Source organism: Symphalangus syndactylus, chromosome 2 (genome assembly GCF_028878055.3).
Source record: "Symphalangus syndactylus isolate Jambi chromosome 2, NHGRI_mSymSyn1-v2.1_pri, whole genome shotgun sequence".
Taxonomy (NCBI): domain Eukaryota; kingdom Metazoa; phylum Chordata; class Mammalia; order Primates; family Hylobatidae; genus Symphalangus; species Symphalangus syndactylus.
In genome coordinates, this window is record NC_072424.2 from 145,668,501 (window position 1) to 145,680,645 (window position 12,145).

Below are 12,145 nucleotides of genomic sequence, written 5' to 3' on the forward strand. Positions count from 1 at the left end.
TGGAAACATGCCTTTCTTTGTATTCTTTGTAACTAAGACCTCTAGGTTAGCAGAGCATAAAGTTGGAAGCAAAAATGTTGTCAATGGGTCACTAGGGGTGATAGGGAGTGCTACTCCTATTTCCACCTCTTGATTCCTGGAGCATGATTCTGGCTCCAGGAGAAAGGGTGCCATCATTGGACACAGATTCAGAACACACACAGCCTTCTGGAGAACCCTGCCCCAGCCCACAAAGTACTGCCACCTAGCTGGTGCTGTAACTGCATCTTCTAAAGCCATTCCATGGTTCCATCAAGCTAGCTGCCTCAGGATGGTAAAGAACACAGTAAGACCCTGAATTCCAGGAGCATGGGCCCATCGTTATACTTCTTTTGTTGTGAAGTGAGTTCCTTGATCAGAAGCAATGCTGTATTCTATAAGCTCATGGATGGTAGGTTTGGCAGAAGTGTTGCATTCAGGGAAGGAAAACACAAACCTACAGTATCTATTAAAATAAAGACAAAATACTGCCCCTTCTATGATGGAATCCATCCAATGTAATCCCACCCCAAGTAGCTGACTGATCACCCTGGGAGTGGTGCCATATTGGGGGCTCAGAGTTGCTCTCTGCTGCTAGCAGATTGGCCATGCAATGGCTGTTGCAGTGAGCAAAAGTCCGTGTCACTGAGCCCATGCATATCCTCCATCCCTGCCATCAAGGCCACTTGGTTCCTGAGCCCAATAAATAATGACAGTGGTGGCTGGGGAAAGAGGCTGAGTGGTATCCACATGATGGTCATCCTATCCACTTGATTACTAAACTCCTACTCTGCTGAGGTCAACCTTTGGTGAGCGTTCACATGTGATGCAAATGTCTTCATGGTTATTTTTTTTGCCCACTAAGAGAGATTTATGCACATATCTTTCCCCTAAATTTTCTTGTTCCCAATTTTCTAATCATGTTCCTTCCAAGTTCCTGACCATCCAGCCACACCATTGGCTACAGCCCATACGCGGATATGTAAGCGTACATCTAGTATTTCTCCTTCTAAGCAAAGTGCACAACCAGATGCACTGCCTGGTGTTCTGCTGACCAGGCAGGTTTCCCTTCACCGTGTGCTTCAGGGACGTCCCCGAAAGGGGCTGCAGTGCTGCTGTCGACTTGTGGGTGATGCCTCCATGTGGTGCAGAACCATCTGGAAGCCAGGCTCTAGCCTTGCTTTCCTCTGTCAAATGATCACAGGGAACTCTCTGTGGGGACACTGGTGCAGGCTGAGACAGAAGGCAGTGGAGCAGGGGTGGGGACTGTGGGCATTTGCACCACTTCTTTATATAACTTATTTGTGCCCTCAGGACCTACTGGTGCCTGATCCCATGCACGCCCCTTCCATTTGAGGATGGAGTGTCACTGTGCATGCTCAACTTTACGGCTTGGTGGGTCAGATACTCTAGATATGAATTTTCTGTCCCTGAATGCAATGTTTCTGCCAAAACTACCATCCATGTCTTTACAGAATGCCTTATCTGCCATCATGGTATTCATGCAGCATTGCTTCTTATCAAGGGACTCACTTCACAGCAAAAGGGATCATAAGCTTATAATAATCCACTGTCATTTTCCAAGAGCCTGTCTTCTGCACAAGCCAAATAGAAGAGTTGAATGGAGATGTGGTGGGAATTGCCACCCTTGCCTCCAAGCCTTCGATGGTGGCGCTAATCTCTGCAATCCCTCCAGTTCATGAAGGGCAGCTCAGATCACATAGCAACTTGGTGGGTCAATAGCTTAGCATGCAGGCCGAGGGCAGTAGCTCACTCCTGTAATCCCAGCACTTTGGGAGGCCAAGGCACGTGAATCACTTGAGGTCAGGAGTTCGAGACCAGCCTGGCCAACATGGCAAAACCCCGTCTCTACTAGAAATACAAAAATTAGCCAGATGTGGTGGCACGTACCTGTAATCCCAGTTATTCAAAAGGCTGAGGCAGGAGACTTGTTTGAACCCGGGAGGCAGAGGTTCCAGTGAGCTGAGATCGTGCCACTGCATTCCAGCCTGAGCAACAAACTGAGACTTCATCTGAAAAAATAAAAAAAAAAAATAGCTTAGCATTCAGTCTGCTAGGGCCCATTAGCAGGCCAAGAGCTGGTACTCAAAAGGGGAATAATTATTCACAGAGGATGACAAGTCTTTGCTCTAAGATCCTAAGGCCTTGCACTAAGATTCACCTATAGGGCCCTGTCCAAGGCTCCTCAGGGCATCCCTGTCTGCCACTGACACCTCAAGCACTGCTGGCTCTGCTGCGTCAAGTGGCCCAAGTGGCCCAAGTGGCAGAGCAGCGGATATAGTAGGCTGCACTTGTTGCAGTGCCTTCTCCTGCTCTGGGCTCCACTCAAAACCAGCAGTTTTCTAGGTCACTCAGTAAATGGGCTGGAACAGCACACTCAAGGGAGGAATCTGTTGCCTTCAAAATCCAAGTAGGCCTGCTAAGCATGGTGCCTCTTTCTTGGATGTAAGAGGGGCCAGATGCAACAAGCCTTTCTCCACCTTACAAGGGCTCTCTTGACAGGCCCCACACCACTGGACCCCTAGAAATTTCACTGACTTAGAGGGCCCCTGAATTTTTGTCAGATTTATTTTCCACCATTGAAACATAAATGTCTCACCAATAACTGTAAGGCGGTTGCTACTTCTGGCTCACTAGGTACCACCAGCACAATGTCAATGTACTGGGCCAGTGTGACATCATGTGGAAGAAAAAGACGAACAAGATCCCTGGAAACGAACCATGACACAGGGCAGGAGAGGGGACAGACCCCTTCAGTGGGACAGTGAAGGTCACTGCTGGTCTTACCAGCCAAAAGCAGACTACCTGTGAACAGAGGTGGAGAAAGAAGCTCTTGGTAGATCAGTAGCTGCATGCCAGCTACCACGGAATGTGTTAGTTTGCTTAAACAGAGAAACCATATCTGGTATAGCAGATGCGACTGTAGCCACTACCTGGTTAAGTTTATAAGAATCCACCATCATTTTCCAAGAGTCTGTCTCTGCACAAGCCAAACAGGAGAGTTGAATGCAGGTGTGGTGGGAATCACCACGCCTGCATGCTTCAGGCCTTTGATGGTGGCACTAATCTCTGCAATCCCTTCAGGGATGTGCTGTTGCTTCTGACTTGCTTTTTCCCTTTCACCAATACTTAGATAAATAAGTTAGTGAGGGGAATTTTTGAAGGACAGTCCCTTCTGATGATCACTTCTGTGATCTCTTCTGTATAGACCAGACTTCACAGTGGAAACTGCAGCCACTCAACTAGAAAACCTGAATGCAAAAGGAGTAATTGGATCCCAGGGTGTCAGGAGACAAGGGGAGGACCCAACTGCTAGAGGCATGGTGGGCAGAGTTGGCATGATGAATAGCAGAGTCAAATGAGCAACCAGAACTGTCCGACTGAAGCAGACCTATGGCATTGTTGAGTTAATTACAGCATTTCTGGAAATGAAATAGGAAACCTATTGAATTCTTACTTGATCTATATAAACAGAAAAGCTTTACGTCAAATGAACAAAAGTCTAACTTGAATCAAAAAATGGAGAATCATGGCTCCTCAATTAACTCTCAGACTTGAGCCAATTTACAGACCTAGAACCCCCGGATGAAGACGAAGCTACATCCCCTTAAAGAAGTACCCTAGTAACATGCCGAAAATTTATACTGCTAATCTTTCTCCCAGTCTTCCCCCAAAGAGACCTATGGTTTTCTTACAAGGTAACTGTGCATTGGTGAAAAGGAAATAATTAAACCTTTCAGGGACTACTAGACATGGCTCTGAACAGACACTAATTCCAGGAGAACTTAGATGTCACTGTGGTCACTGATACTTTGAGAAATAAATTTGTGAGGAACGTTTTCTGATCTTAAATGACAAATCTACTCTAATGTACCAATATCTCTAATCTTTTGGATCTCTTCCTCTATGTTAGACCCAGGCAGGCCTGAGATTTTCACTTCACTCACTGACAACTAACCCCACATACTGTGAGAGCCCTTTGTCACTTCCCAAACTCCAGCATTAAATGCAGAACCTCTGCTTACTGAGCCCATATCAATAAATTATGGCTGGTCCAACTTTACATTCCTCCACAATTATCCTACCCCTAATATCCATTTTCACAGTGCTCCCTGGATTTAAGTCTGTGCAAATTAGAAAACCTATGTAGTTCTCTTGGAGAGTAGTGCACTGTTTCATGGGGCATGCTTTGAATCTCACCTTTGGGGGTCTGCTGGGACTTGAGTCTGGTGATTGGTCCAGAAGCAAAACAAAGACGGGTGGTGATGGTGGTGGCCCCTGAGAAGTCAGTATTGTCTTGCATGGCAACTGCCTCAGGAAAAGCCATCACCACGTCCTTGGGCAAAAAAAGGTTAAGCCCCTCAGACAGAGGTAGAATGGCTGATGCCACTGAGGGTGGAGAGGCCATTTCCACTGGGGGTTGGAAGGCCATGTTTGTTGGCAAAAAGACTCACCAGAATTTAGGAGATCAATGTCCCCAGCTTTACCAGGGTCTTACCACATATCCTCGTTCTAGCTTACAGGATTCCATTCTTTCCCATTCAATGACTTCATTTTAACAGTAGACATCCTAAGAGGCTGAGAGTTCAACTTGGGCTGTAATTCATCCAGTTATAGGATGAAATTCTGGGTTTGATTTTCAGTGATCTGAACCCTGTAGCTACAGGAGATGAAGGTCTCCTTTAGGGTGCATATAGAAGCTTCAGATTATTTATCTGGGGCTTGAGTTGGGAATTTGAATCCTTGAGCTCATTCTTTTCTTTCCCCATTTTGTCCAGTGACATTAGAAGCAACCAGCCAATCTCACTCTATTTGTTCATTTTCCAAACATGTTTGAAAGTATCGTATTCACTATTATCCAGATCCTTGCTTCTTATCAGTGTTTGACTAGGAGGATCCGGTGGAGATATTTTGCATGTCTTTATTTCCAAATCATGCCATGGACTGCCAGTGCTCCCTTTACCACTGGAAAATAGAATAGAATCATTAGCATCTCTAACTCTAATAAGATTAGAGAGCCAATTCTAGAAATACCAGAACCAATTCAGAAAACTCAGTCTTAAAATTCTCATATATATATATATATATATATATGGAATTGGCTCATAAAATTCTGAAGGCTGAGAAGTTCCAAGATCTGCAGTGGGCAAGCTGGAGGCCCAGGAGAACTGAACCCAGATCTTCCACCACTGCTGCTGCACACTGGCCCAGGCCTCCATCACTTCTTGTCTGGAATGCTCTACCATCCTCCTTCCTCCATTGCTCATGTTCCACATCCCCCTCCCAATTTATTATCTTCATAGTAGAGGGAGTTCTGATTAAAAAACACAAGTCAGACAATAACACTGCCTTGTTAAACAGTTCAGTGATTTCCAGTAATATTCGACTGAAATCCAAATTTCTCAGCATGGCCTTTGAGGCACTGCATGCCCTGCACTCTGGTCACTTGACCTCACTCCCAGCGTCAGGAGTCGCCTGACCACCCTGTCCACACAGCAGGCAGCCTCAGAGCTGTTGCCCATGCTGCCCATGCGCCTGAAGGCACTTTCCCCTGATATCCACATGGCTCGTTCCTTCTCTGTCTTCCTGAAGTCTCCACACAGCTGTCAGCTTCCAAGTGAAGCCTTCTCTTCCTCGTTCAGGTGACAATGGCCTTGCCTCCTGCTTCCCCTGCCACCCGATGGCTCCATGTGCTCTGTGTCCCTAGAACATAAGCTCCAGGGAGGGGGTGTTCTGTCTGCTCGACCATGACACAGCCAGTCCTGACTCAATTAATGTTTGTTGAGTGAGTAAAAGAGCACATAAAGCAAAGTAAAATTCAACATGGTTTTGAGCAGCAGAAAAAGTATAAAGAAAGAATATCCAGTTAACCAGCAGAAACGCTTTCCTTTAAGCAGTCTAGTTTGAACAATCTCAAGCCACTTAATTGTGCAGGGAAATAATTTTATAAAAGGATAAAATATAAATGACATTTTTAGTGTTTAAAATCAGCATAAGGAACATTTTAGAGTCATTGCATAGGAAGGAAAGTGACAGCTACATGTTTTAATAATCTAGAAGGAAGGCTCTGACAGGGCTGTGAGGTGGGAAGAAAGGGAGGAGGGTGGGGAGTGCAGGTTGGCTCATTTCCTTTTGTTATAATGCAGGGAAGCAATAGGCATAGTCTACAGGTGAGGCCTCGAACAAAGTCATGATCAGATTTGAGAAGTGCTAAGAAGGGGGTGGTGACAGGCAATGTAAATGTTAAACTCCTGAACTTTCACATGTCAGTGGATAACTGCATAAAGTTGATACATCCAAAGGCAGAAGGATTCATCCCATGTAGAGGGCAATTTAGCATTGTGTGCCGAAGGAACAGGTGCACAGGTACACAGATACACCCTTCGCCTGTGAACTCCTGGCCTGCAATGCCCTTGCCCTATCCTATGTCCTTGCAAACACATTCAATGATGTGCAAACGGCACCTGGAGCAGCTCAGATTCCAACAACGAGGGGCTGGTGGGAAAATCTGTAGCCCACAGGGCCATGGAATGCTACGGAGTTTACAAAAGAAGGAGCAGCATCTCCAGGTGCCCAGATGGAAAGTTTTCTAAAATCAGCCGCTAAGTGAAAATGCAAGGTCCTAAACAGTGTCTACATTGTGCTATCTTTAGTGTCAAAAAAAAAAAAAAAAAGGCTGAAAGGGCTGGGCGCGGTGGCTCACGCCTGTATTGCCAGCACTTTGGGAAGCCGAGGCCAGTGGATCACCTGTGGTTGGGAGTTTGCGGCCAGCCTGACCAACACGGAGAAACCCCGTCTCTACTAAAAATACAAAATTAGCTGGGCCTGGTGGCATGTGCCTGTAATCCCAGCTACTCAGGAGGCTGAGGCAGGAGAATCGGTTGAACCTGGGAGGCGGAGGTTGCGGTGAGCCGATATTGCATCATTGCACTCCAGCCTGGGTAATAAGAGCGAGACTCGGTCTCGAAAAAAAAAAAAAAGGCTGAAAATAGGAAGGTCTATCTTTATTTTCTTTTGTGTGCATAAACTCCCAAAGGACACATGTAGGACTGTGAGATGGGACTGCCTCTGGGAGTGGGAAAGGGGCAGACAGGTGCACAGGGGAGAAGGAGTCACTGTATAGCTTTGAATAATCTTTGGTTTTTAAACTGTGTTGATGTATTATCTACGAAAACAATTAGAAATCAGTGGGCCCGCATATTAGTGGTATCTATGCATTATTCTGAATTATGGAAGTGGTCAGGAAGAAGAGCTGAAAGCCAGAAACAAAAGGCGTTGGAACCAGGCAGTGGAGCAGTGGGAGAGACTCAAAAGACGGAAAACCTTCGCTTTCTGTTGCATGACCCTTTGCACTGGCTGAGATTTTTCTGCACCCATGTTCGTGATTAATAAGTTTAAAACATTAGAGTTACTAAAAAAACGGAGGTATCTGATACGTGATGTTTTCTGTGATGTATAACCTGTTCCCTGTGACCCACAAAACTTCCCTGAAGGATCTGCTGTGCACTAAAGCCTCACATCTGTGGCTGTCAGAGAGACAGCAAGAAGGTACCAGCACAGCTGCAGGACGAGGGATGGCCAACGAGAGCTGCGCAGAGCTGGTGTCAGGCTCAGAGGTGAAGCTGGGGGGCTCCCAGCAGGATGCAGAGAGTCTCGGGGCGCCCCAGGCTTCCCCAGGGCTCAGGTGGGGATCAGTTATGGGAATCTAGGCCTCCAGGGGCGAATGGCCCAGGAGTGGCGGGAAGGTCCAGAGCTTGTCTGAAGTTCTTTGGGAGGTGGAGGGAGTCCTCACTTCACTCCCTGAGACTGAGGTCAGCGTGGGAACTAAGTTTGCTCACAGAGTGAATCAGACTGGAATTCAGTGCTACATTTTTGGTTTTATACAATAGAAAAGTTGTTCCTTATTTCCTTCAAAGAAAACAAATTTGTGGCTGACTACTTAGCAGAGCTTGTCCCGTCGCCGTCGCGAGGCTGTTTGCCGTTGGGAAGGAGGGGCGGACTGTCCCTGGCCCTGCAGGCGTCTGCACAGCCAGATGGTCACCCACACGTTTCCTCAGGCGTGGAATCCAAACAGCAGACGTGCACGGAGCCTGGTGAAAGGAAGGCTGTTCTCAGGCCCGCGGTGCACAGCCTGCCTGGGCGGGGGCAGTGGGGAGCTCTTGGCCGCCGGCCCTTCATGGCTGGGTCTCTCTCTAGGCGTTCCTTCATGGGCCCCTCACCACCATTCCCTGCATACCCGGCCCAGCAGCTCTGCACCGTGGGCAGGAGGGGACCTGGTTCTAGAAGACCTTCCATCGTGCTGAGCCCAAGGCCCTGGGTGAGCTCCCCACCTCCCGGCCCCCACCTCCTTTCCTGGAGTGGCCGGAGCCAGTAAGTTCCACCAGTAGGTCCCCTGCCCACTGCTGGAAGGCAGTTAGGCCTGTGGCCGCTGGAGTCAGAGGGCTGAGTCTGGCCTCTCCACGTGAGCCGGGCATGCATTTTCTCATCGCCAAAGCGGTAACGTTATCGACCTCACAGTCATTATTTGATTTTATTTTTTGATGAAGTAAGTTTCGATGTAAGGAAAATGCTCAGCGCAGTTGCTGGCACACACACAGCGAGCTGCTGGAAACAGCCACGGCAACAGATGCGCTCATGATGGGTCTGAGCATGTGGCTCTGCTTCAGGGCTGGATGAGCATTCACCCGCTTCCGCCAGCCTGCAACAGGTCTCCTTTCACAGATGAGGGGGTCAAGACAGGGGCGGGAAGGTGACGTCCTCCTCACAGAACACACACATCACAAAGCCATGGGTGGCCAAGGCAGTGGGCTCCAGGGAAAGGCAGGCAACGTGACTGTGGACAGAGGACAAGGTCTGAGGTGGGGAGCAGTGGCCGGTCTTGGGTCAAAGTGTGGACAAGGAGCATCTCTGCGTCGCTCCAGGTCACTGGGCAGTGGCCCGCTTCAGGCTGGAGAACTCATGCCTGCCTGTGGAAAGTGACTGTGGCCCCAGATAGCTCAGGGCTGTGAGTGGGCCCTGGCTTGCTCCCCCAAAATGCCATCTCTGTAGATCAAACCTCGAAGCTGGTGTAAAACACGTTATCCACCAGACCGTCCTTTCCAGTTATTGTTGTAAAACATAATTACTGTTTTTCCCAATTTCTGCAGAAAACTGCATTCCTCTATTCTCTCATGGGAAGGGTGAGATTATAATCTTTGTGTAGAGGAGAAACTGGAGAAGCTGTAGTGGAGGGACATTCTTGGCACCCAGCTGAGGACCGCGGCATCTGTACAGGTGAATTAGGACAGTGAGGGGCACCGTGGTGTCGTGCAGGTGACCTAGGACAGTGAGCGGCACCGTGGCGTCTGTACAGGTGACCCGGGACAGCGAGGGGGCACTGCAGCATCTGTGCAGGTGACCTGGGACAGCGAGGGGGCACTGCAGCATCTGTACGGAGCATCTGTACAGGTGACCCAGGACAGCGAGGAGCACTGTGGCATCCGTGCAGGTGAATTGGGTCAGTAAGAGGCATCATGGCGTCTGTGCAGCTAAATTGGGACAGCTAGGGGCACTGTGGCATCTGTGCAGGTGACCTGGGACAGCAAGGGGGCACTGTGGCATCTGTATAGGTGACCCGGGACAGCGAGGGGCACCGTGGCGTCTATGTAGGTGACCCGGGACAGCGAGGGGCACCGCGGCGTCTGTGCAGGTGAACTAGGACAGCGAGGGGCACCGTGGCGTCCGTGCATGTGACCTGGGACAGATGCCACAGGAAAAGGGTTTGTTCCGGGCACGCCTGCACTGCAGGCCAGGGGACCCGTCTGTCCTCCCCGCGACGGGGGTCTCGATTTCCTCGGGTTTTCTAGGTCTGTATTTCAGGTATCTCTCCTGATTGTACCTGAAAGTTTTCTTTTAAATCCAGAAACTATTAATCACTGAATGATTCACCGAGAAGTACTGAACCATAATTATGGAATGAATCATATGCAATTTAATAACGATTTAACTCAAATATTTATAAAAATGTGTTCATAGCGACAGTGTGGTTCTGATATTTAGCCAGGCGGGTGAAGAGAAATGTCCCTGCCTTGACCTCGGCCAGGTCGTCCGTCCTGCCTGGCTCCAAGCTCTGTTCCGGGGAAGAGCTCTGAATCCTCGGCCTGGAAAGTGAATAATTCACCGCCAGGCTCTGGAAGCCAAGCCGGGGAAGAGGCCGGGCTTTGGCTCCCACCCCTCCCGGTCTCACACGACCTCCCTGCCCCGTGGCGGCTGGCGTCCCTGTCCACCCTCGCTCTGACCATTCCCATCGACTCACCTCTAGATGCCGCTGAGGCCTAGGTGTGGCGCCAGGGAGGCATCCAGGCAGAGCCTCACCAGCACTCCCGGGCTTAGCCGGCCCTTCACACATGCCGGAGGTGGCTGTGTCTCCAGGTCTTGAGCTTGAGCCTGGAAGAATTTTCTACCGCAAGTCAGATCGGGGCTCAGCTTCCCCCGCCGCAGGCTCAGAACCCCCTCTGCTTTCCAAAAAGTTTGTGGGTGTCATTTTCTCTTCTGCCACCCACATCCTGGTAGGCACATACCTTAAAAAATTCCCTTGACTTGAATAGGCCTTTTTTAGAGAGGAAATGTAGACTTTGGTTTAATCCACAATCTTGGCCCTCCATTTTCTTAGGGTTTAAGTGACTGTGGCAGGCTCTGCCAGAGCGTATACACTAATGTGATGGATTCCACAAGAGTGTGTCGGCGGGCGTGGAGGGGGGCCCTGCGGGAGCGTCTACGTGAGCATGGCGGGCCCTGCGGGAGCGTGTACGCGGAGGTGGCGGGCTCTGCGGGAGCGTGTACGTGAGCGACGAGGGCCTTGTGGGAGCGTGTACGTGAGCGTGGCGGGCTCTGCAGGAGCGTGTATGCGGGGAGGGGACCCTGCGGGAGCGTGTACGCGGGGGTGGCGGGCTCTGCGGGAGCGTGTACGTGAGCGTGGCGGGCCTGCGGGAGCGTGTACGTGAGCGACGTGGGCCCTGTGGGAGCGTGTACGTGAGCGTGGCGGGCCCTGCGGGAGCGTGTACGTGAGCGACGTGGGCCCTGTGGGAGCGTGTACGTGAGCGTGGCGGGCCCTGCGGGAGCGAGTACGCAGGTGTGGGGTTTTTGGGGGGCTTTGCCGGAGAGGCTCCAGAGGAGACGCTGCCAGGTCTCTGCCGGAGGGAGATGACCGCTTTAGCCAGGAAAATAGACTGGACATGCAAGAAACAACACGAAAAACATGGCGTAACAGCTCGGCCATGAGCACAGGTGGGTGCGGTGGGGAGAGGAACTGCTTGAGGTGGACCCGCTCTCCAGGGAGTCCTCCTTCCGGCTGCGGAGGCCTGAGCCGGGTCTGGAGGAGAATTGCGCTCTGCTTGTCCAGCAGGAGGGAGGCCGTTCTCCTCAGGCAGATAAAGAGAGGTAAGCTGCCAGGTTTTCAGCCTGGGAATTTTCCTTTTTAACATTTTTAATTGTGGTAAAAATCACATCATATAAAATAATAGGAAATTTCCCACCTTAACCATTTGTACGTGTCCAGGTCAGTAGTGTTAAGTCTATTTACATCATTGTGAATATTTTCCTTTTCTTAACACAAGAGGTTTGTAGAGAGGAGCTGCTACGGCAGCTTTTTCTGCTTTTTTTTTTTTTTTAAAAAAAAGCTTTGCTAACCGTGGTCCTAGACTGAGAAATCCTAGGCCTGGGTAGTGCCCCTGGTCTGGCAGGGATCAGCTGTGTAGGGCAAGTGAAACCATGCTTCCGTCTCTGTCTGCTCCTGTCCACGGGGTTCCACACACCCCTCCTCTTTCAGAAACACCGCGGGGTCTGTCCGACAGACGTCAGGGAGTCCAGGGTACAAAACTCCCTCCCTTCTTTAGGTGGCCTCTTCCTCCCTAATCTACAGCGGGCTCCTTCCAAGCGTCTTGATGTGCAGGTTGGGAGAAAGAAAGAGATGGATGAATTCTTGATCACCCTGCAGAAGCTTTCTGAGAACTGACTTCTTGAGGTCAGAAATGCCCAAGCTCTGGTCTGTATGCCTCAACGGCCACCGAAGCCACTTCTGGGGAAAGTCTGCCTTACTTGACTCTGTAAACCAGGTCCTTTAAAATAT

General features: G+C 49.8%; 1 long non-coding RNA gene across 1 annotated transcript; it reads right to left on the reverse strand.

Annotated features, from left to right (window-relative positions):
• Positions 1 to 10,057: 10,057 nt before the first annotated feature.
• LOC129463649 (uncharacterized) lies at positions 10,058 to 10,734 on the reverse strand. The gene is made up of 3 exons (XR_008651267.2): positions 10,599 to 10,734; positions 10,334 to 10,464; positions 10,058 to 10,178 (listed from the first exon to the last, which is right to left on the reverse strand). It is a non-coding gene; the product is annotated as an uncharacterized lncRNA (long non-coding RNA).
• Positions 10,735 to 12,145: the final 1,411 nt, after the last annotated feature.